This window comes from Chionomys nivalis, chromosome 22, assembly GCF_950005125.1.
Source record: "Chionomys nivalis chromosome 22, mChiNiv1.1, whole genome shotgun sequence".
Lineage (NCBI taxonomy): Eukaryota > Metazoa > Chordata > Mammalia > Rodentia > Cricetidae > Chionomys > Chionomys nivalis.
Window position 1 is genome coordinate 14396102 of NC_080107.1, and position 23778 is coordinate 14419879.

Genomic DNA, 23778 nt, shown 5'->3' on the forward strand with positions numbered 1-23778 from the left:
ATGATGATTACAACCATGCATAACTCAGGTCCAGGGGATCCACCAACCTCTTTGAACCTCTGCATGCACCAGGCACTCACATGGTAGATGTACATACTTTCAGGCAAAACACTCAGGAAATAATTCTAAAAAAAAAAGCAAATGTATATGGAAATTCGGTACAATTGTATTACATATCTGTAATCCCAGAACTCTTTTTTTTTTTGCTTTTTTAAAGTGTTTTAGTACAATTAAATTTTCACAAACACAAATCAATTAATCTCCATCAAAATAACCCAGAACTCTTAAAAGGCAAAGACAGAAGGGTTATGAGTCCAGATCTGTCTGGTATTGAATACATCTGCTGGGAATTTACTATTGACCATCCTAAGTGTTCTCACCATACATAAAAATACGTGAGATATTTGAGGAAATAGATGTATAGGTTATCTTGATTATAGCAATCCGTATACTATGTGAATCAAAATGTTATACCTGAAATATAATTTCACTTTCAAATTTAAAAAAGGAAATGCTGGTCACATGCAAATTGTATTTAAATAGAAATTTCTATTGTCTATTGGGAGGAGCTAAAAGTTGCAGGGTAATATGTTTTATTTGAAGAGGATTTCCTAAAAGTCATTGCAATAATTCCTGGGATGTTTCAGCTTGAGATGTAGCTTATCAAAATGGTTATGATGATTATAATATTCAATTGATGTTTAATTAAGTAAGTAGACTACAAATGTATATGTTTATACCATGATTAAATGACTGGCTTTCTCCACCGTGTAGACACAGTATCAGGTTGTATCTTGTATCTTAAACATCAATCAGAAAAGTGCTTATCCAGCCCATAGGAATGAACAAGCCAAGAAAAGTTAGGCAAAGGTGTCTGTCTCCAAAATACCCCAGTGTTGCCTGGACGAAACTTTGCTGCAAAGAAATTGTACAACCAACCTGTAATGATGTCCTTTTCTCTCTTTTCTTCTGCCTTCGCCACCAAACCTATCTACAGCTGGTCTGAGAATCTAACAGTCTGAACAACTGTTGTATACCACGGTATATTATGCCAAAACCAATGAATGCTGTTTTAGTTAAAGATACTCGTGTGATTAAGGTTCACACAAGAAAGGTACACCAAAGCTTACAACTTGAATCTTAAATGTCCACTTTCCCAGATTCATGTTAGGAAAATAATGCTCCCCCTTTGTTGGAGCTATTTTTATTGGAGCTATGAAACCTTTGGAAGATGAGATCTGGCCTAACTAGCAAAAGTGCATCCTAAGGATGGGGCACAAGTGATATACTGTCTAGTGCTGGGTTGCAGAATGGCCTCTGCTTTCTCGTCCACCATGATATGAACAGCCACACAATACTGCTGCAGTGACCACCCCATCACGATGGATTGATTGAAACCATGTTCCAAAATGAATTCTTCCCTTGAATTCTTTTTTCAAATGTTGTACTCACAGAAACATGAAAGTAAACCAATACTAAAAGAAATGTCTCCCTGTATGAATTACAGCTCCAAAACAAGCATCATTAGCTGAAGAAACTTATTGAGCCTGTTGCTCATAATTCATTTAATGACAAAGAATGTTATTTAAAGTTACAGTCTTGTATGATTATTGGATTTATTACTGAATAATGAAAAGCCAGTGACAATTATTGGGATAGTACTTTTATCTCTCATATAAAATACTGACTTGAGGAACAAAGACGTGTATTACAGCGGAAAGTTATTTTAGAAACTGACTTATTCTTCAAGCAGAGTGTTCAGTAAACGGATAAAACCCTAATCATAGTGTTCTTTAAAAGGCTTTGGGTCCAAACAGACAGCGATGGGTTAAGTGATGTATCATTCAAAATTAATAGTCAGTCACAATTAGGTGGAGTGTATTCAAGTTGATGTTTCATGTGCCTGTCTACTATTCTCTAAAATATTAGATTTTAAAAATTGGAAATAACCAAATGATAATGAAATAAAAGACTGAAGAGAAATATAAAACTGTGGTGCTAAGATGCCAGTCCTTACTGGGGAAGGCTGAACTCAGAACCCCATTCTCCATTTCCCCTTTCAAAATTGTAGGTAACATAGCTATATTCATTAGTGAATTGATTTCACACATTGCTCACTTGAAAGCATGCATAGGTGAATTAAATAACAGTGTCAGCACCATTTGCTTCTGTCAGTTGTGCCTTAAAGTTTGAGAGCTACTGCTTTAATGCATACTGAGTATTTGTGAGAGGTTTTTGTTTGTCTCACTTTTGTTTTGTGTTTCTGTTATGTTTGTTTGTTTTTCTACAGCTGAAGCAGTCAGATCCTCTGCCAAGCATTTTGTATCATTTAACTTAATCTTAAATGACTATCAGAGGTTACAGTGAGAAAATCAAGGCTTGGAGAGCCTAAGCAATGAAGAAAATAAGTAAATACTACACTGTGTAGCGGAAAGTTGGTATACGTATTGTCTGATTTCATGCCCACTCTTAATTATCAATTAGACAAACTCATGAGTCAATGCAAGAAACACTTGATTGGAGGTTTGCTGCAGAGGTGGAGCAGCATTAAAGCAAAGGCTTACTCCCACATGACTTTGCTTAAACCTCACAACTCTGGGAGCTTTATGTTATTGCATAGAGTTGATGGATGCAGAGTCGCGCCCCCCCTCCCCTGCCCAGGTCATTTTGCCAAAGCCAACCAATTTGTGTGACAGGATCTGAAGCCCAGACAGTGGGATTCTAAAGCCACTGTGCCATGCTGCCTTCCTAGGGGAAAATCTAGAACATGTTGAGACCGACACTAATTCATTTGGGGGTAGGGAACTCAGTCATGTAAGAAGCCCTGAACATGATCCCTGATGGCTGCCACTCTGCAGTCATGATTTTCCTTTGTTTTTTGTTTTTTTTTTTTTATTGCAATATATATCACAGCTTTCTCTGCTCATCAGTCTTGTGATCTGTCCTGTAAATACAGGAAGGTAAGTAATTTCCCCGACATCAAAGAACCAGACAGTCGTAAGAAAAATGACAGTTTGTTTTTCATCTTAAATAGATTTTAGAACCTAAGATAATTCAAATTAAAAAACAATCATATTCTATAGTATTAATATGTAAAACATAAATCCTGTTTCAGCTTCCTTGATGTCTGTGCATATGACAGTTTCAGTTCACATCACACAGGTTCAGTAAACTCGGGCTTAGAGAGAGGAGGTTTAACCAGTCATTCAACATTCGCTCCAGGAACATTCTATGGACCTAATTGAGCAGAGGAAGGAATGAACCAATTGATGCTTGGCTGAGCCTGCCTGTCTGTTCCGTGGTAACAGTTGAACTGATGATTAATTAGGTTAGAGAAATTACTATCATCTAGTTATGATCCTTGATTATAGCAAAGTATTGTACATCCAGGAGAAGTCAGGACTAGTCTAAGGGCAATTAGAAGAAGTTAGGATGTTGTAGGCCATCTCCACAGCTTCACTGATTGCTTGTTCCTCTGGAGCCACTTGCAGAGAACTGGTGAGTAGGAAGGAGAGAAGCTGAGGAAATACCCTAGCCCTCACATTGCTGAATACATTAGACTGCTCTGGCTTCCAGATATGTGTTGGGTGAAAGACAGACACAGCTGAGCTGGGAGGGCATCCTAAGAGCCAGCCCAAGCCCTGTTCCTGTTTGTACTACCTGACAAGTTATTGTAACCTCAGTTTTAAAAAATGGCAAAATATCTCAACTGACAACCATAAGATCAATCATGGGACCTTTTGGAGTTTCAAAAAAAAAGTGAGACATGAAGTAATCAAGAAAATTTCATTGCTGTCTTGGTAGCTGTGTCTCTAGATGATCAGGATATAGTTCAATGTCCTTGAAGCTGAAGGCACATAGTTCCCACTGTATTAATGCTAAGATGCCAGAGCATTTTCACACATATGCACTAATGAAGTATCTATATTTCAAAAGACCAACACTTCCTCATATCCCAACACCTCCCATCTCATTTCTGTGGCTTTTCCTAGAAGATAATGACAATAAATAGCCCAAAAGAAAGATCTGCTTTACTGTTATTTGGGTGAGAAAAAGGTTGCCTTACCCCATGAATATACCAGCCATCTCATAAATATTAATATACCATCAAGATCCATAATTCAGAGCATACCATGATGCCTCCCCTCTTCTTCCAGGCTCTCTTTGGAGACTACTAAATAAATACCTCTATCCCTTGGCTCAGTTCTTTCCTTTGAGAAGACAAAAGCCAACAGAGTCCTGTAACAGGTACAGGGCCTTCTCTTAGGACCTAGGGTATTATCTGAGACGTATTTTTGCCTGGGCTATGTTCTTTTAGGCATGGGTGGGAGTTGGGGTGGGAATGTGCCTGTAAAGGCAGCTACAGTACCCTTGATGGCTTCTAGGATCCATGCCAGAAACTGAGGTCTTGAAAGCTACATATTCCTAACATTTATGGGAATTTCATTTTGTGAGTAGTTCATAAGAAAATTTAAAAAAAAATAGCTTATTTGCAAGTTTTTACAATAAAATGTTGGAAGGAGAGAGGCTGCTTGTTGGCTCCCAGCTGCTAAGCCCTGAAACAATCACACAGAGACTATATTAATTAAATCACTGCTTGGCCCATTAGCTCTAGTTTCTTTTTTATTAAATTTTTTTATTAAAAATTTCTGCCTCCTCCCCTCCTCCCTTTTCCCTCCCCCTCCCCCCACTCCCCACACCCCACTCCCCTCCCCCTCCGTCTCCAGTCCAAAGAGCAGTCAGTGTTCCCTGCCCTGTGGGCAGTCCAAGGTCCTCCCCCCTTTTTCCAGGTCTAGGAAGGTGAGCATCCAAACCGGCTAGGCTCCCACAAAGCCAGAACATGCAGTAGGATCAAAACTCAGTGCCATTGTCCTTGGCTTCTCAGCAGCCCTCATTGTCCACCATATTCAGAGTCCAGTTTTATCCCATGCTTTTTCAGTCCCAGTCCAGCTGGCCTTGGTGATCTCCTAATAGATCAGCCCCACTGTCTCAGTGGGTGGGTGCCCCCCTCGCGGTCTTGACTTCCTTGCTCATATTCTCCCTCTTTCTGTTCCTCATTTGGACCTTGGGAGCTCAGTCCATTGCTTCGATGTGGGTCTCTGTCTCTATCTCCATCCATCGCCAGATGAAGGTTCAATCACTCTGATGGGTCCCCCGGAACCTAGCTCTAGTTTCTTATTTGCTAACTTACATCTTAATTTGACTGATCTCCATTAATCTTTGCATCACCACGAGGTCATGGCCTACCAGCAAAGTTTCAACATGTCTGTCTCCGGTGGCAGCTCCATGGCTCTCTCTGACTCCACCTCCTTTCTCCCAGCATTCAGATTAGTTTTCCCTGCCTAACTAAGTTCTGCTCTGTTATAGGTCCAAAGCAGTTTCTTTATTCATGAATGGTAATCACAGCATACAGAGGGGATTCCCACATCAATCAAGTTTATAAAATTTTAAAAAAAATCAAAATTATTAAAGGTGGTTCATATTAATTACTAGAAATAGTAGTCACGACAGCACTTACACATTTTGGGTGCTCCTTATGTATTGTCACTTCAGCTTATAATATTTATGCAATGCTTGTGTCCAGTTTTTAGACCATGGGAATGAAGCTCACAGAAGTAACTTATCCACAGATGCAGAGCTAGTACATGGCAGTACTAGGATCACAACGTGTTTGTATCCTCCTGCAGTGCTACATTGCTTGCCAATCTGCATGTCCCAATATTTATTGTGTCATTTGGCTGCCTTTCAACCCAACAAGAGGGTGTGAGCTTATAGGAATTGTTTCAAATGAAGCTTGGAGCTGTTACACAATTCATCATTCAATGTGTTGGAAAATCCAATAATATAAAAGGCAAACCTAAGCACAAGACAACAAAACAATCCATCAGGAGGAGTATATTGTAGAAAACTAATGATTGCAGACAGACCAGCAATGTATCTAGACTATACAAATTGCGAATGGTCGTGTCAGGCTGAGGAAGAAAAGGACATTACAATCTGGCTAGGGAGTAACGTTCTCTCTCATCTGTTCCTCTGTGCTGGCAGCCTTTCAAAGTCACAACAACTATTAAATGTGTTAAGAGATAACTGCACAGCACCAGCATCAGCTGTGTGAAAGGAATTGAAGAGTGATTGACAGGTAAGTAGACTTTAAGTAGCAAATTGTGGAGAAGATCAGCCAGGAGCTGCAAGACAGAATGATACTGTACTGTGTTGAAAGAGAAAAGGTGGCATGCCTATCATTAGATGGACATTAAGGGTCATCTTTTTTTTCTGAACTTTTTAGTATCAGTATGCATGTTTTAAAAAAGAAAGGTTAAAGTTTATTTATAAGTAGCACTTAGATGATGCTCACCAGGGTAAGAGATGAACTTCAAGCCTATCTGTCTCTCATTTTCATGGCCCTTTTGCCTTCTTGTTTTGCACAATGGCATGATATTAGACTCTGTCTTATAATGCCTTCCTGGTTTCGGGAAACAGTTTATTGTCTTTTAGAAAGTGCAGTGGTTTGAATAGAAATAGAAATAGATTCATGTGTGTGGATGCTTAGCCCATAGTGGGTAGCACCGTTAGGAGGTGTGGCCTCATTGGAGCAGGTGTGGCCTTGTTGGAGGAAGTGTGTCACTGTGGAGGTGGGCTTTGAAGTCTTATAAGTTCAAGTCTGGCTAGTGTGAAAAAGTTTCCTTCTGCTGTGTGCAGATCAAGATGTAGAACTCTCATCTCCTTCTCTGGTACCATGTCTGCCGGTCTGCTGCCACATCCCGCCATGATGATAATGGACTAAACTTCTAAAATTGTAAGCCAGCCCCAATGAAATGTTTTCCTGTATAAGAATTACTGTGGCCACCAGGCGGTGGTGGTGCACGCCTTTAATCCCAGCACTCGGGAGGCAGAGGCAGACGGATCTCTGGGAGTTCGAGACCAGCCTGGTCTACAGAGCTAGTTCCGAACATGCACCAAAGCTACAGAGAAACCCTGTCTCGAAAAACCAAAAAAAAAAAAAAAAAAAAAAAAAAAAAGAATTACTGTGGCCATGGTGTCTCCTCACAGCAATAAAAATTCTAACTAAGACAGAAAGGATATCATCAGTGTCTCTGTTCCTGCTCCATTTGTGTGAGGGACTTTGCTCATGGCTGATGCTTCCCAGTCGCCACTGACCACAATGACTAAGCCAGCCCTGACTATTTGATGTTCACACTTGTTAAGTAACTATGAACACATAAAAACTTTGTGTTCATACACATATAGACTTGGATTGTGATAATAATATAATGCTTATTGAGTGAATGAATATCATAACTGGTGTATGCTAACTTCCTCAAATTTAGACTCATTGAATATATGTGTTTTCAATGATCAAGGGATTTCAGTGATCATGTGATTAATCCTCCCAGAAGTCTTCCTCAGAAGTCAGGCTTTATCTATCTTATGTTTCTCCCACTGTGTACAGAAAACAGCTTTCCAGGTATTAAAGGAGAAAGATCTTTCAGATCCATTTTCTGGGTCCAGAGGTCACTGAAGCTTTTAATCAAAGAGCGAATATATTAAAGGTAGGATGATCCCCAAATGTCAGCCGAGAAACATCTGGTCTGGAATGAACACACAGGTACACAAGCAGATATTTGACTTTTAAACCATGAGTCTTATAAAAACCCACCTTGCAGCTGTCAGCTGCAGAGCAGTGATTAATCTTTCAACAGTGTCTCTGCCAGCCCGTTCCTCTACAGCTGCATTCTGTGCTGAAGACTGTAGAGGCTAAGGGTCTGTATTCATTCCCTGCCCTTGGGTTTGCAACTGATGGCTATAAGATGTTGATGTGTATACAATAAGTGGTCAAAGGACCTGTCTTGTCAGAGTCCATCTAAAAAGAAGAATGAAATCCTAGCACTCAAATAAAATAGCTTCTTCAAACACAGCCTTTAAACACGTTGTCTGCCTTGCTCGGGACACATGAAGATGGCAGTGTAGATTCGGTAATTTTTTCAGCCTCCCTTTCTTATGTCAATATGAAGGTGTGACTTTTTACTGACCTTGGGAAATTATAATTAGTCCCTGGCCTATACTTTCTTTTTCCAGTATAGAGTTATGCTATATAGTCTGGCTGAAATCATTTTGCCTCAGCCTACTGAGTGCTGGAATTAAAGGTGTGCACTACTAATCCTAGCTACAACTTATGTGCAAATTATATCACCTGTCCCCCTTGCCCTACTTCTATATTCTGCTGAAGAACCACCCCTCCACCACACCCACATTGTGCTAGAAGTCTGGGTGGGTAACTGAGACACACCTTAAAGTAGTGTCTTAATTTGCTTTTTATTTCTGTGATAAGCACCATAATCAAAAGCAACATGGGGAGGCAAGGGTATATTTGGATTACACATCCCAACTACAGTCTATTACTGAGGGACGTCAGGCAGGAACCTGGAGGCAGGAACTGAAGCAGAGACCTCTGGAGGAATGCTGCTCACTGGCTTGCTTTCCAGCTCACATTCCGCCATCTTTCCTATACCTCTCAGGTCCACCTGCTCAGGAATGGCACCACCCACAGTGGTCCAGGCGCTTTCGCATAAACCATTAAGGGAGAAAATGCCCCACAGCCTTGCCTACAGAGCAAACGGATGGAGGCATCTTCTCAGGTGAGGTTTCCTCTTCTCAGATGACCGTAACTTGTGCCAAGCTGATAAAACACTCAACCAGCACAAGCGGCTCCACTTCCTTCTATGTTCTCTGTTTCTTCTACTCCATCTGCTGGTCTTGCTGTGCCCCTAACACACCAGTACTGTGTATCCCTTCCATTTCCTACTTAAATCATTGTACAAGTATCCCTTCCTGCACAAGGCTTTGCCGATTTCGGTGGTTAGGTGATGCCCTTCTGCCCACCCACCTATCATTCCTGGTCCCTTGTATCTTCTGTATTTATTTTGAAAGCAATTACTATCTTCTAAAGCCCTACAAACTTTACTTACATTAGTATGCACTGTGTCGGCTGCTCTCTGAATTTAGAGACCTCTGTTTTATTTACTGGTATATTTGAGTTCTGGGAACAGTAGGGAGGATATTATGAACTCTGAGTAAATATTGGAAGATGGATAAATGAAGGAATTCTTTGGTGAAAACATGGGGGAAGCTGTGAAATAGCAGCAACAGCAAGAGAAAGCATCCAATGACGCTTTTTCTCGGAGCTCATTTCCCATTTTCATGCAGAACAAAATTTATTTTTTTTACCAATTTTGGATTTATTGCATTTAAGGGAGTTATCTTTTAAAATACAAATAGCATAGCAATGTTGGCAGGGACTGCCAGCTTCTAAACATTACTGTGCTATCGTTGGAGCTCATCACTTTGCCAGACTCTAGGAAACAACAGCTTTCTGATGAGAACAGGAATGTCAAGGGGATGCTAGGGCACTTTGGAACATAGACTACTTTAGGAGCCATAGAAATCTTGCTCAGAGCAAGTTAGGAGGCAGAAAGCAGCATGCCAGGGCTCAGTCTGGAGAGATGGGGATGGAACCATCATATTTACATATTAATGTTTCTCTTCTGTGTTCGTCTCAAAATCCCCCCAAGAAAAACTTGTTTAGGTGATTAGCTTCCTCCATTAATCCACTAACATCCATTGGCCAGGTGTAGCCTATGTCCCCAAATGTGCCCGGCAGGAACTTATTTAAAGGACTAAATAGGAATAAGGGTGGTCTTTTGATTTCCTGGAGCGCCTGCCGCATCTCTTGCCAGGAGACTGAAAATGCTCATCAGATTTGCTTCATCCAGAAAGAATCAATCTATGCTTCCCATACAGCTCCATCCAGCCTGGCCCAGCTGATTAGCTCTTCAGATTTTGCTGCCCAACATTGTGGCACTTCCATAATTTATTTGGCTGACCACAAATAATACCAAAATCCAAACCATACAAACACCACTTTATGGCTATTTTATTATTGTTAGATTATTGATAGTCGAGGTGTTTTGAAATTCAACATTTCATGACTCACTGTTCAGAGATTTTTGGGGACACACACACACAGAGACAGACACACACACCCTGAACCAAACAAAGACCCTTGCGATAATGGTGAAGAGTTTTAGAGTTGGCAAAAACAATGATATGTTGAGGAGCTCATGTGTGAAAATTTGTGATCATTATAGTAATTCTTATTCAATAGGGCTGCTAAGTAACCATTTACTTGCCTGGAAATCAAATGGTTATTTGTAGGATGATTTCAGATTTTTGAGTCAGCAAGGATGAGAAAACCCATGGACTCTCTGGGCATCATGTGAGCCAAATAGAGGGAATGCTGTGTGTAAAAATGCTGAAACATCCTTTACAGAGCATCCTGGGTTTCAAGTCTTCGACAGGAAATAGCATTGATCCTCATTTAGTTGCTGTGCACTCCTTACCGAACACTACACAAGCAAGATTGCATTGAGTCTTCATAATAGCCCCTGTGGGGTGGGGTGCCTAAGATGCTTAAGTTTTGTTTTGGGGGCAACTGCTCTGGTTCTCAAAGTAAGAAAGGGTGGCAAGGCCCCCCACCAAGTGACTGAGCTGAGGCTCCTGTCTTACCTTCAAACACTGGCAATATCTCACAAGGTCCTGATGGTGTCTCCAAGTCCGCTGTTGATGGAGTGTTGCAAGACGTTATTTTACATCAGAAATGCGCCCCTGCCCGTCATCGCAGCCCTATGAAAGCCTGTATCATGTTTAGGGGGTAAATATTCCACTAACATAAGAAGAGTTGCATGAGATCTTTTTAATTAAAAGATTAATAAAAATATTTATTTTAGCCTAGGGTGACTGTTCATGATCGGGAGAGTGTGCCAAACTTTCCTATCAAGAAATACAGTTTTTGAGCATACTCAGAGTTACAGTTTCTTTCTTTTTTTTTTTTTTTCTTTTTTGCAAACCAGCCTTATAGCTGAACTTTGTACCCTTTAAGAAATAAAAGACAATGCTTGGTTTGCTTCTGTCACGAAATGAACCAAATGTTTTTCCCTCTAAAATCAGAGCCTGGAGAGGTGTCATTAGTTGGTAGCACTGTTATGGGGATTGGGCGACTTCACGTTGTTTCCTTAAGTGTTTTTAAAATGGGTTAATGTGAACAAACATCACATCTCTCGGTTGCCAAATGCCTGTTGGGGGTGTGAAAATGAATAATTTGGGTGAAAATTGGGAAAATATTGGCAATAAATGCCTCTCTTTGCCTGAATAGGGACAGGACATAAGAGCCGTAATGGTCCATAATTTGGAAGGGTTTCTAGAGAAGAGCCACGAATTTAAAAATTCTGTGACTGCTCAGCTCAGCAGGTAGGTTTTGTAAGTGCTTTTACCATTGGGTGTTGCAAAGGGGAGATTGAATTAGGAAGACTGTAAACAACAAGCATGTAAGAGAAAAGCAGGGTGAGGGTGATCTCTTTTTTTTTTCTTGCCCCAATAAAAACTCTAGATGCTTGTGATGACTTCTTGGGAAGCCCTTTCTTCCATCTGCCCCTGAAACTATTTAACTGCCAAGGACTGCTTTCCTGCAGTAGCAGAAGATGCAAGAACAAGTCTGAGATGGCTTCCATGAAAATGATGCTGCAAAATTAAAGCCATAAAGTCCCACAACTCTGAAATGAAGCTGATATTCTCTAAACATATTTCTCTGAAACCTCGGAATATAAAAGGCACTCTATCAAAAGGGCAAAGTAATGAGATGCTAGTAAAAGCATTCAGCCCTCTGTCTTTGCTTCAGTCTTGAGTAGGTCATGTCTTTACGCCTACCTTATTCTTGTAACCATAGAATAATATCCCAACTGTATCTTGGTATCTATCTTTCTGTCTGTCTGTCTGTCTGTCTGTCTGTCTGTCTATGTATCTATCTCTCTCTGCTTATGAAGTATGCAACTCATTTTTTTGTTATAAAATCTGTTGTGGTTTAAATCTGTAATGACCTCACAGGCTCATGATTTGAATATCTGTTTCTCAGTGGGTAGCACTGTTTGGGGGAAACTATGAAACCTTTAGGAGGAGCTTTAACATGCCAAAAGAGTTTACTAAGTGTAAATTTGCGAAGGCCATATCTGGCCCCTGATTTTGCTCTTTCTCTCTCTCCTTCTTTATCAACTATGACAATGCCATAAACTCCACCTGCCTTCCTTATCACGATTTCCCTTGAAACCATGAGCTGATGCAAGAGCCAACAGTGTCTGCTTTTAAGCTTTATTTATCAATATTTTGGTCATAGTGACACCGACTAGCAAAGCACTCAAAATAAATGGACTAGTAGCAGGTATCACGATGCCTGAAACAAAACCAGTTTGTACAAGCTAAGGAAATACAGAGTACCTAGTGAGAAAATCTCCTCATTTAATTCCAAAGAGCATGAAATGTGAAGGTTTTCAGATTTGGTGAAAAGACAGGTAAAGAATTTGCTCTTCTATAAACCTGTCCAAGGGTCTCTGAAATCGCACATGAATGTAGCTGAAACTAGAACACATTGTGTCTCTATAGTCTTAATTATCAACACAGAGCTTCAGCAAGCTGGAGAAAGCACAGGTTCTCTCCAGTCAATTAACAAATCCCCCCAAATGATTAAAATGGCTAGTGCTTAAACAGTTCCCCTATAAATATTTATTGAATAAAAAGATAAAACAAATAAACAGAAATACCACAAGGGAAGCTAAACTTTTAATGACCTCCCACTTCTTAGATGATGAAAATAATGATATCCAAACACTTGCAAGCTTTAATACAAGCAGAAGAACATCTCTACAGACACCATCACTCTGACACACTCTATCCTGGTCGAATCTGTTCCAGGTTCACTCTTGATGTCTCACAAGTTGTTAGTGATACAGTCAAAGTCAGAACTCAAATAAATTCACCTGGAAACTAACACTTTTCCACTTTTCAGGAGACCAGAGAATCACTTATTCCTGGCACACTTTCTGATGCCCTTCTGGACTTCTCTAAATGCTAAGTCATCTGAGGAGCTGGCAAAGGCTTTAGGGTGGAAGCATCAATACATCATCTTATCTCGGAATTTTCCAGAGTCCTGAATGTTGCACAGGCCATAGGCTAGACTAACTAAATTTAGGACTAAGAACTGGTCTACTTTCACTTTGTCTAAGTAGTCACTGACTCGTGGTAAACATTTTCAGGGGAGCCTGAATTTTCAGGGTTTAATTCAAATGAACATATTTTGTTTTGTGTTATGGATTTCAGAATGAAATGACAGGGGAGAGAAGAGAAGGGAGACTAAGAGAAAATTATCCAGGTATATTTTCATGTGTAGAAAGAATGATTTATTTTCCTTTTGAAGCTAAATCATATTTATTTAATGCCATGTTTACAATGAGGTGAGAGTTATTATATTTGCACACGCCAGCCATTATATTGCTGACAGGGAATTAATTACAGGTAAATGGAACTTTAAAATAGACTTCTAATTTTTCCATTCATACTCAGTCTTGGAGATATATATATAAAAGCCAAGCATCACACTGACATGTTAAAGTGTACAGTTGAAAGATAGGACATCCTCAGATGGTTTTGATGTCAACAAAGCCTGTTGACCTTAACACAGGTAGATCTTGCAAACATAACTTACAAAATACACAGAAGATATATTAATCAGAATTCTCCACAGGAGCAGAGTCATTGTGATTTAGGGAATAACACAATATTGGCTTACAGAATAACAGATGCTGACGAGCCTAAAAACTCTCTATTGGCAAGCTAGACGCAGGCAAGTAGTAGTATAGATCCAGTTTGCATTTGAAGTCCTGCAGGTCTTCAATATTTGAAGTCTGAAGACCAATTATCTCAAGACTCAAGGAAAACACTTCTTCAAAGTATAACACACACACACACACACACACACACACACACACACAGAGAGAGAGAGAGAGAGAGAGAGAGAGAGAGAGAGATTTTTTACTCAGCCATAAAGAAAAATGAAAATAATATAAGTTACAGAAGAAAAAAATGGACGGAGCAGTTTAAGCAAAGATAGCCAGACCTGTTGTGGAATATTATTTTCAGGTGTGTTACTGTATTTGATTAATGTGAGGCTGTGATTCTTTGCCAGTTTAAAACACCTGCTGGTCCTAATAAAGAGCAGAAAGACCAATGGCGAGGCAGGAGCAAGGATAGGTGGGGCTGGCAAACAGAGTATAAATAGAAGGAGAAATGAGGAATAAAAGGAGCAATGAGAGAACAAGGAGAGGAGGACATCAGGGGTCAGCTACACACAGCAAGCGACAGAGAAAGAAGTAGAGAAAGTAGAGAAAGATATACAGAAATAATGATAAAAGTCCAGAGACAAAAGGTATTCAGGATAATTTAACTTAAGAAAAGCTGACAAGAAACAAGTCAAGCTAAGGCCAGGCATTCATATCTAAGGATAAGCCTCCATGTCTGCTTTATTTGGGAGCTGGGTGGTGGGCCCCTCAAAAAGCCAAAAGAGCAAAAACTTCTCACAAGACAGACCCAAAAAGATACCTATGAAATGTGTTCTCCCATATGTGAAAAAATAAATACGATAAAATAAGTTGAGCTAACTATGAAATATGGACTATAAGAGAAAAGGGACAGTACAAGGGAGAGGGTAAGAAATGGTAGGAGGAAGGGGGATATGACGCAAGGATATAGTACAGGAATGCATGGGAATATTGTAATATAATAAAACACACTATTTTGTAAGTAATCACATTGAGTAAATAAATGTATGATATATAATAATAATAAACAAATAGCAGAAGCCAAATATCCCTGCATGAAGACCACTGGGCAGCGAGGCTGTTGTCTTTTATCCATATGTTTCACTTCAGCCTGATTGGACAGAGGTCACTCACCTTGGCAGAAGGGAACAATGGTGCTCACACTAGGGAGGGCAATTTTTTTTTTTCAGTTTACTAATTAAAACCTTAAGATCTTCACCAACCCCACATCAGATAGAGGACTGATCTCCAAAATATACGGAGAACTCAAGAAATTGGTCATCAAAAGAACAAATAATCCAATAAAAGGTGGGGTACAGACCTAAACAGAGGAATCTAAAATGGCTGGAAGACACTTAAGGAAATGCTCAACATCCTTAGCCATCAGAGAAATGCAAATCAATACAACTCTGAAATTCCATCTTACACCTATAAGAATGGCCAAGATCAATAATACTGATGACAACTTATGCTGGAGAGGATGTGGGGTAAAGGAAAAATGCCTACATTGCTGTTGGGAGTGCAAACTGGAGCAGCCCCTTTGGAAATCAGTATGATGATTTCTCAGACAATTAGGAAACAACCTACCTCAAGACACATCAATATCTTTTTTGGGTATATACCCAAAAGATGCCCAATCGTACCACAAGAACATTTACTCAACTATGTTCAAAGCAGCATGATTTGTCATAATCAGAACCTGGAAACAACCTAAATGCCCCTTGATCAAAGAATGGATAACGAAAATGTGGTACACTTACACACTGGAGTATTACACCGAAGAAAAAATAACGACATCTTAAATTTTGCAGGGAAATGGATGGAGCTAGAAAACATCATTTTGAGTGAGGTAACCCAGATACAGAAAGACAATTATCACATGTACTCACTCATAAGTGGCTTTTAGACATAAAGCAAAGAAAACCATCCTACAAATCACAATCCCAGAGAACTTAGACAAAGAGGCCCTAAGAGAGACATACATGGATCTAATCTACATGGAAAGACAAGATCTCCTGAGTAAATTGGGGAGCATAGTACCATGGGAGAGGGTAGAAGGGGAGGGGAGCAGAGAAAAATGTATAGCTCAATAAAATCAATTAAAAAACAAAACAAAACAAAACAAAAAAAACCCTTAATGTCTTTCAGAAAAATTTCCTCAGTTACTACCCCTAATGATGTTTAACCCAGTTCCTGGGCACCTAATGATCCAGGCAAGCCGACACATAAAAGTAAACATCTCAGAAGGTATCTTTTTATCAACTCAAAATAGTATTGATTTATGTTTTCTTTTAAATTTTATTTAAATAACATTTCTTTTCATTTATTTTACATACCCATCAGTTTCCTCTCCCTCCTCTCCTTTTGTCCCCTCCCCTTTCCCATCTACCCTCCCTCCCCCTCCACTCCTCCTCATCTCCCCTCTGAAAGGGGCAGACCTCCGGCATGGGGAACAGGTTACCAAAAGCCAGCTAACTGCAAGGGAGAGGTCCCACTCTCGCTGTTAGAAGCCTTACTGAGCGACCAAGTTACCCGATTGTCACACGTCTACAGAGGGCCTAGGTTGGTCCCATGCAGGCTTCCTAACTGCTGGTCCAGCATCCATGAGCTCTTGTAAGCTAGGGCAGCTGTCTCTGTGGGTTCCTCCATTCTGATCCCCCTGGTTCATACAGTCACTCCTCTCGTTCTCCTGCAAGACTCAGAAGGCATTTTTTTGTTTTGTTTTGTTTTTGTTTTGTTTTTCGAGACAGGGTTTCTCTGTAGCTTTGGAGCCTGTCCTGGAACTAGCTCTTGTAGACCAGGCTGGTCTCAAACTCACAGAGATCTGCCTGCCTCTGCCTCCCAAGTGCTGGGATTAAAGGCGTGCGCCACTACCGCCCGGCTCAGAATGCATCTTTTAAATCACCAGTACATTGCTGCCAAACACTGTCATTTCTGTTCATCCAGTAAGCTACTCCTGTGTTCTTTGCTTTTGGTAGTGCTTTTCTAGGCCGATACTAAATTGCCACAAGCCAGGAGTGCTTAAAGAGCAGAAATTCACCTTCTCACAGTTCTGAAAACTACAACATCAAGATCAAAACTCAGCAGGGTCGGTTCCTTCTGAGGCTTGTGAGAGACAAGTTCTAGATCATGACCTTCTTATAACTGCCTGTGACTTGTTGGCATAAGGATATCCAATATTACTGGTTAAAGCCTGAATAATCTCATTTTTAGCCAGTTACATCTGCACAAATCATAACTAATTAGAGTACAATCTGATTATATTGAAACTTACAATGCCAATGTATCTTTTACTTGTTGTAAAGAAGTTATCACTTGGTTCATAGACTGTCTAAAATGTAAGTAGAAACTTCCTTGTCTTCAGCTTTTATTTTCATTTTTGTAAATTTCTCACGTTAGCACCATATTTACATAATTCTGCCCCTCCCTTTCCTCCCATCCAACTCCTCTTGTGTCCTTCCCACTCCTCAAATTCATGGACTCTTATTTTTTCATTATAATTGCATTGATTACAATTGCACATATAATTACATAAATTTATGAATGTGACTGACTAAGAACATATAACATTTCTCATACATATTTACCTGACCTCTTGGAACTAGCTAGCCTATTGGGAAGGCTTGCTTCTGGAGAAGACAGATTCTCTCTTTCTCAGCCACCAGGAATTGCCTATGGCTCTTCTAGAGGTGAACTCTTACGAGAATTCCACCATACAGGTTGGCATGTTAATTGTCAAATTTTTAATGTCTTGTTTAGACAATCATACCATTGCCATTTCCTTGGTAGAGCTTCCCTGTCATGCACAGAAGATACTATCTTGAGGCAGACTTCTCATTCTTTTCTTCTGGCTCTTAAAACCTTTCCAGCCCTTCACACACAATGTTCCCTGAACCTCGGGTGGAGGGGCTGTGTTGTTTATCACAGTCTGACAACTTCATTCATTTACAGGAGCAGTTGGTCCCCCAGGAAGCCAGTGGAGATTTTCTGTCAGGAAAGTGGAATGACCAGAACAATGCTGGAAAGTCAGCTTGACAGTTACTGGGAAAGCTAACTAAAGAGAAGGAAGGGCATCAATAGGAGAGCCACATAGCCGTAAGGCTACCACCATTAGATCCCACGAGAATTAACTCCGATCTAGATTGATCTTGATGCAGAGTGAATTTAAAATGCTGGCATTTCTGAGCCCGTGAGATGGCTCCGTGGGTAAGGCAACTTGAATTTGATCTCTAGAACCAACTTAAATGTGGAAGAAGAGAACTGAGTCTACGAACCTGCCCTCTAGCCTCCACAAGAACGTGATGGCACACACATCAAGGTATGCAAACAATAATGATGATGATGCATACATTTTTAGCTACTACATGGTAATAGCTGCCAGGTAGCATGGCCCTAGGCTTTGGATATGTGCTGCTTTGCTATTTGTTTTCAGAATCCTACCTGTTGACCTGGCCCATCGAGAACATAAAGGATCCTTTAGAGACTTTCCAAAGAGCATCACAGACCCACGTTCTTTTCAACTTTAGTGAAGAGCATGTGGGACAGAGGATGTGTCCCATCTGACCATACCTTACTACTTGGCAGGCAGACAAGGAAAGAAGACTGGCCAGCTTGGGGTCTGCCTCCTGGTCTTAGGAAGGAGACAGTTTCATTACTCCAGTGGTGCCTGTGTGTTGTGTGTGCTCGGGTTAGCCCTGATAGTGCTCGGAACATGCTGCCGCTCTTTCTTCCTGAATATCGCAGTGAAGAATTAGAAAGAGATGAAGGTGCCTAGCAAAGGAAGGATGACATCAGCTAATATAGACGGTTTACAATATGCCAGGCATGATTTTAACTACTTTCATACATTATACCATCTAACACATATGACATCCATTTTCAAAAAGCACCGATACAATCCCCATGTTACAGGTATGCACAGAAGTGTTCATTACTTGCTGACATCCTACGTGCAAATCACCAAGGAGTTGGGATTTGAATCGGGCCATCTGTCTTTGAAAGCCTATAGTCTTAACCAAGCACCTTACCACTTCAAGTATAATTTGTAGGAATCAAGCTTGGGTTCTGGAATACGGTCTCCAATAATGTAAGTGAAGGACGAGACAGGGAGGAAGTGATTTTATAAATCTCTTCACAGCGCCTGATACCCAAGCAAATAGAACGGGAATAAAAATCAATTCAGTTCTCCTGAACCTTCACACTGGCGTCTGATCCAGGAGGCTCTCCTGCATGAGAGTCGGAGCTGTAATGAGTACCACAGTGTGCTGGGTGCACCGCACTGTTGGTGTGGAATCCAATCATCAGCTTTCATTTTGTAACCTTCTGAACAAAATGGGGACCTGTGCCTGGTCCTATGTCGGTACAGGCTTCTGAGTACACATCATACAGGGAAAAGACTCTCGCTCAGGCCCGGTTACTGGCGCAGGCATAGTCTCACCCGATGCTTCCTAGAAGCCAGCAAAGCCTTAATTCCTCCTGTGGGAGGCACCTGGTTGCTAAGTTCCCAGAGTCTGAAGTTCTCTTAAAAAATTAGGGAGATTTTGACACAGTTGTTCAAGGCCATTGATATGTTTTTACTCCAGACTGATTGTAAGTTTCATTTACTGGATCTATATTCACATCGTTGTTACCAGGGCATTCTAAAATACCAGGATAAACCTCATCATCTCGCTTTCTCTTCCATGGAGTCCCTTCTTTGGGCTTTGATAACACTTCATCTACAGTTTTAACATCTGAAAAAGTTCATGAAAAGATGTACTTGCTCTGTCTCAAGATCAGAAGCCTATGAGAGAAATGCTTTCCCTCCTATACCATGGATCATAGCTTGCCACACAGAAAGCCCTACAGCTTGTGAAGGATAAATAAACAAGTGGAGAAATTCAGAAGTAAATAGCGATGCTAACCGTCTTTATGATACTATACAAGGTGCCCTGTAAATTCTAGTGTTCCCAATATCTCCATCCTGGCCCTGCTTTTATATAGGGCCAGCGAGTTATAAAAATACCAAAAGCAGGCCAGGCGGTGGTGGTGCACGCCTTTAATCCCAGCACTCGGGAGGCAGAGGCAGGCGGATCTCTGTGAGTTCGAGGCCAGCCTGCTCTACAAGAGCTAGTTCCAGGACAGGCTCCAAAGCTGCAGAGAAACCCTGTCTCGAAAAACAAAACAAAACAAAAATACCAAAAGCAGCAAGAAAGCAGTTCTTCACTGTCCCTCCTCTATTGGTACAGGGGTGGAATGGTTTACATAGTGAGCTTCAGGGAAGAAAGGGTTTGCAAAGAATTGCAAAAGTCTTAAAGGTAGCCACAACAAAGAGTCTCTTGCAGAAGGGAAAAAGCCATAGATATTCAGTGTTTGGAAAGGCAAAGAAGAGAGAGCTTATGAAAGGAACTAGAAACTACAAAAGTCCTTAATTATACTATGAATTTAGTCCAGAACAGGGAAACCTGCTGGTTCTGTGTACCCAGTGATGCTTGTTTAGGATACTAGTGCTTGCTTTAGTCTCAAGTTTATATGCAGATAGCAGAGGAACTGGGCAACCAGTGACACTCTCCTGGTGATGTGGGACCTATGAACCATACTGTTGGAGTGTGTGATTCAGTGTTTCTAGGCCAAATCAAATGCTGCAGATTTAGCTTTTTTTTTTTCTGAATGAATTTAAAGAGCCAATCTATTAGATGAGCCCACGTTTGCTTTTCACAGCTGAATCTCACAAAATAGAATGATTCCCCAGTCTCCAGTGGTAGCTGGGTCTGGAACTGACTGGACTGTATGATTTGATGGCTTACTAAGCAGTTCCAGACATCTTTGATTGCATTAGAATTGGGAAAAACAAACCATGCAGGCTGCCCTGAACTGTCGATGTGAGGCTAATGTCTGTGGAGACGCTGGCCATTCCTCCTCTCCGACCACAGCCTCCCTTGACTCCTCTTTGCTTCTCCCCTCCTTGGCTACCCACCCTCGGGGTCATTTGTTTTTCCAAAGCCACCTGCTCCTCGCTTTTGAATTCCCCAATGCCAGCTCTCTGAGATTTGACCTTGGGAACTGCCAGCTTAGAGCCGAGATGGCTTTTCCCATCTGCAGTAAAAGCCATTTCGAAAAGCAGGGAGGAAAGCTGGGCCTCTCATATTTTCCTTGCTGGATGTGTCTGAGGCTGCAAAAACCAATTACTGAAGCTCAGCTGTGAGAAAATAAAATGTATTTAGTCACAGGTAAAGTTCGGGAGCACAGTATTAGCTCCAGAGTGCGTGTGGCAGCATCTTTTACAAGTGAATGCGTATCCTACACCCTGCTCCTTTTACAAATAAGCCATCTTCAGGGCAGTATTGATGGCAAAACCAGAAACAAGTCTAATGGGCAGGCAGCCTCAATGCTGCTCAGAATAACGAGCTATGGCACACAGCACTTTATCTTCATCAGGTCCTCCCCTTTGCTTGTTCATAGCACTGGAAGCCCTCATATTCTCTTAGGATCAAATAGGCTTGTAGCCCTGCAGGATGAGCTCCCTCCTACACACTTTCTGTATTAGTATTTGATGCACTTGCACCGTGAGAAATTGTGGCATAGAGGAAGCTCACAAAGCACACAAAAGCACATATGGGTAACATCTGACTACGAAGCCCATTGCTGAGATTGATCACATGTTCCTCACCCCCCAACCAACACCAAATTGGAAACAAAGGACCAACCTGCCAGATGTCACTGGCTTGCTCACAGTAGGAAGATTTTGTTAAAATGATTCTTTCATTATTATTATTTAGAGTACAGGCTTTTTGTTCCCAGTTTGTGGTTCCATAAAAGAGTTAAAAACTGGGAGACCACCCACTGTCTACTGCTATACTGCTATTATAAGCAAACGTGGAACTCTCTCTAAAACCATAGATCTAAAAGGACCTTGAAGAGTCCTCTTTCCAGGCTGTGGGATCACTGCTCACACCATCAGATGAAAAGGTATTTGTGTGGCTTGCTGAGATCTTTGATGGAGTATGGCCTCCTCTTGGGGTGGCTCTTCTTGCTTTGGGTCCTGGCAGGAGGACATGGACTTGTCCGGTGGAGGGCTGCTTCCCACTGTCAGCTCCCTTATCAATACTGCAGGGTTGAACCAGGTTAATCCTACCACAATGCCTGATTGCTTACAACTCCCGTTTGTTCTTTACTTTCTATTTGGACCAATGGTAGGGTTGTAGGAAGGAAAAAAAAAAAAAGGTTGAAAGCAGTTCAAAACTGGATTGTATAAATCTTTGCAAAAGTGTTCAGAGGCTCTTTCTTAGCACTTCTCTCTTGTGACCAGTGCCCTCACTGATCCCTTTACCTAAAGGACAAAAGTATATGCCTGCTTGTGCTCCCTCTGGGCATCTCAAAACATCATATTTCTACGACTTCTCCCCTTTTCTTTCATCCCAGGAGGTGTCTGGCTCTTCTTTCCTAGACTGATTGGTTGCCTGGTCCTTCCAGCCCCCAGCCTGCTCTGCTCTTCAGAAGCTTCTGTTCCTTTCTACCTCTCTCCTTCTGGCAACTGCAGCCTCCATGCCTGCCTTGGCGTAATCCAAGTTGCCTCCAGACAGGTGCACACCTGTGTCTAGATGATTTCCCCAGTCATCCTGCTGGTTTACTCTTGTTTTTCCTGCTAAGATCCTGGGCCCAATGCCACCCAGTATAATTCCAATATCAGTAGTACAACCAACAAGAAGTGAGTATGTTTCAGTGCTACTGTGGACCCTATATTGGATTAAATAATTTACATTTATTACCTTAATTTCACCCATACAGTAAGGGAAGTCCTGTGATAGCTGTTGTTTCTATGACTTTTAAGATAGGGAACAAAGAAGCAGAAAAATCACAAAGCTAGGAAATGTAAGATTGAAACCCAGGCAATCTGATCTCAAGGTCCAAAGCTCTTGCTAGGCTTTTTTTTATTGCCTGTTCTCTGGTTCTGTAGCCCCCTGGACCATCCCTGCAACATCCTGAACTTTTATGCCGAGCATGTGCAGATCTCTCAAGAGCTGACTCTAATGGCATTACTAAAGTTTCATTCTCTACATTCTTTTTGCATTATCTCACACAGTTAGGCTTCCATATTTACCTTTTATTATCACCCTCTCCTCTCCTGTGACTCTCAAAACATGCACTAATGGAACACATGTCCTTTCTCCTCCGTAAGTCCATATGAGCAACACCACTCTCAATACAAAATCTTATCCCTCACTTCATCCTCCCAGTGTGTCCTCTGCCCATGAATCTTAGCCTTAAGTGCTGCAGTCCGTTGTCCTTTTTGATGCTAGGTGGAGTGTTCCAAATGCTGTAAACAAATCAGCTTTGGCAATGTTCTGATTTTTGTTGAACAGTGCTTTCTCTTCCTTGTCTAGCTACCCAGACTTCAAAGTGTGTATTCCATCTTTGAAGAATTTGTTCCTCACCACCATACATCACGATTTAATCTAATTTATGACTTTTCCACATATTTCCTATTTCCGACACCCCTCTTTCATTCCCCAGCACCCTTTCAGTGACCTTATTAGCTTATATTCAGCCCATAGTTGAAGCCAGACCCTGACCTTCCTGCCTCTCTTCTTGACCCTGATCTATACGTGGCTGGCTGCCCAAGGTCATCAATCTAAAATGCGACCTCCATCATGCTATTACCCTGCCCATAAATCCAAGGCAGCTTCTGATGAGCAGAACCCAAACTCATTAGCCTGGCATTTAGTGGCCTTTCTAATCTGACCACAATTTATCTTTCCAGTCCCATGTGCTCGTGACCAAACATGCCCAAGTCTCTCCTTTGTCCGAATCACTGCTCTCTATCTCTCAAAGCCTGGTCCAGTTCTTTTCCACAGTCCACTCACTGGCAGATAGTCGCTTCCATTCCTATATATTCAATCAATACAGCATAACCACATTCTCCTAGAATAATCTTCTTCCTTTGAGTTCTCTAGCTAGGACTATTAATTTAATGCCTCATATTTCCTGCCTCTATTTCACTGTGAAAAATATTTCTTTCACAATTTAAAACCAAACAAACAAACAAAAAAATGAAACAAAACACGAACAACTGTTACAGTTTGGGAACTATGTTACACAT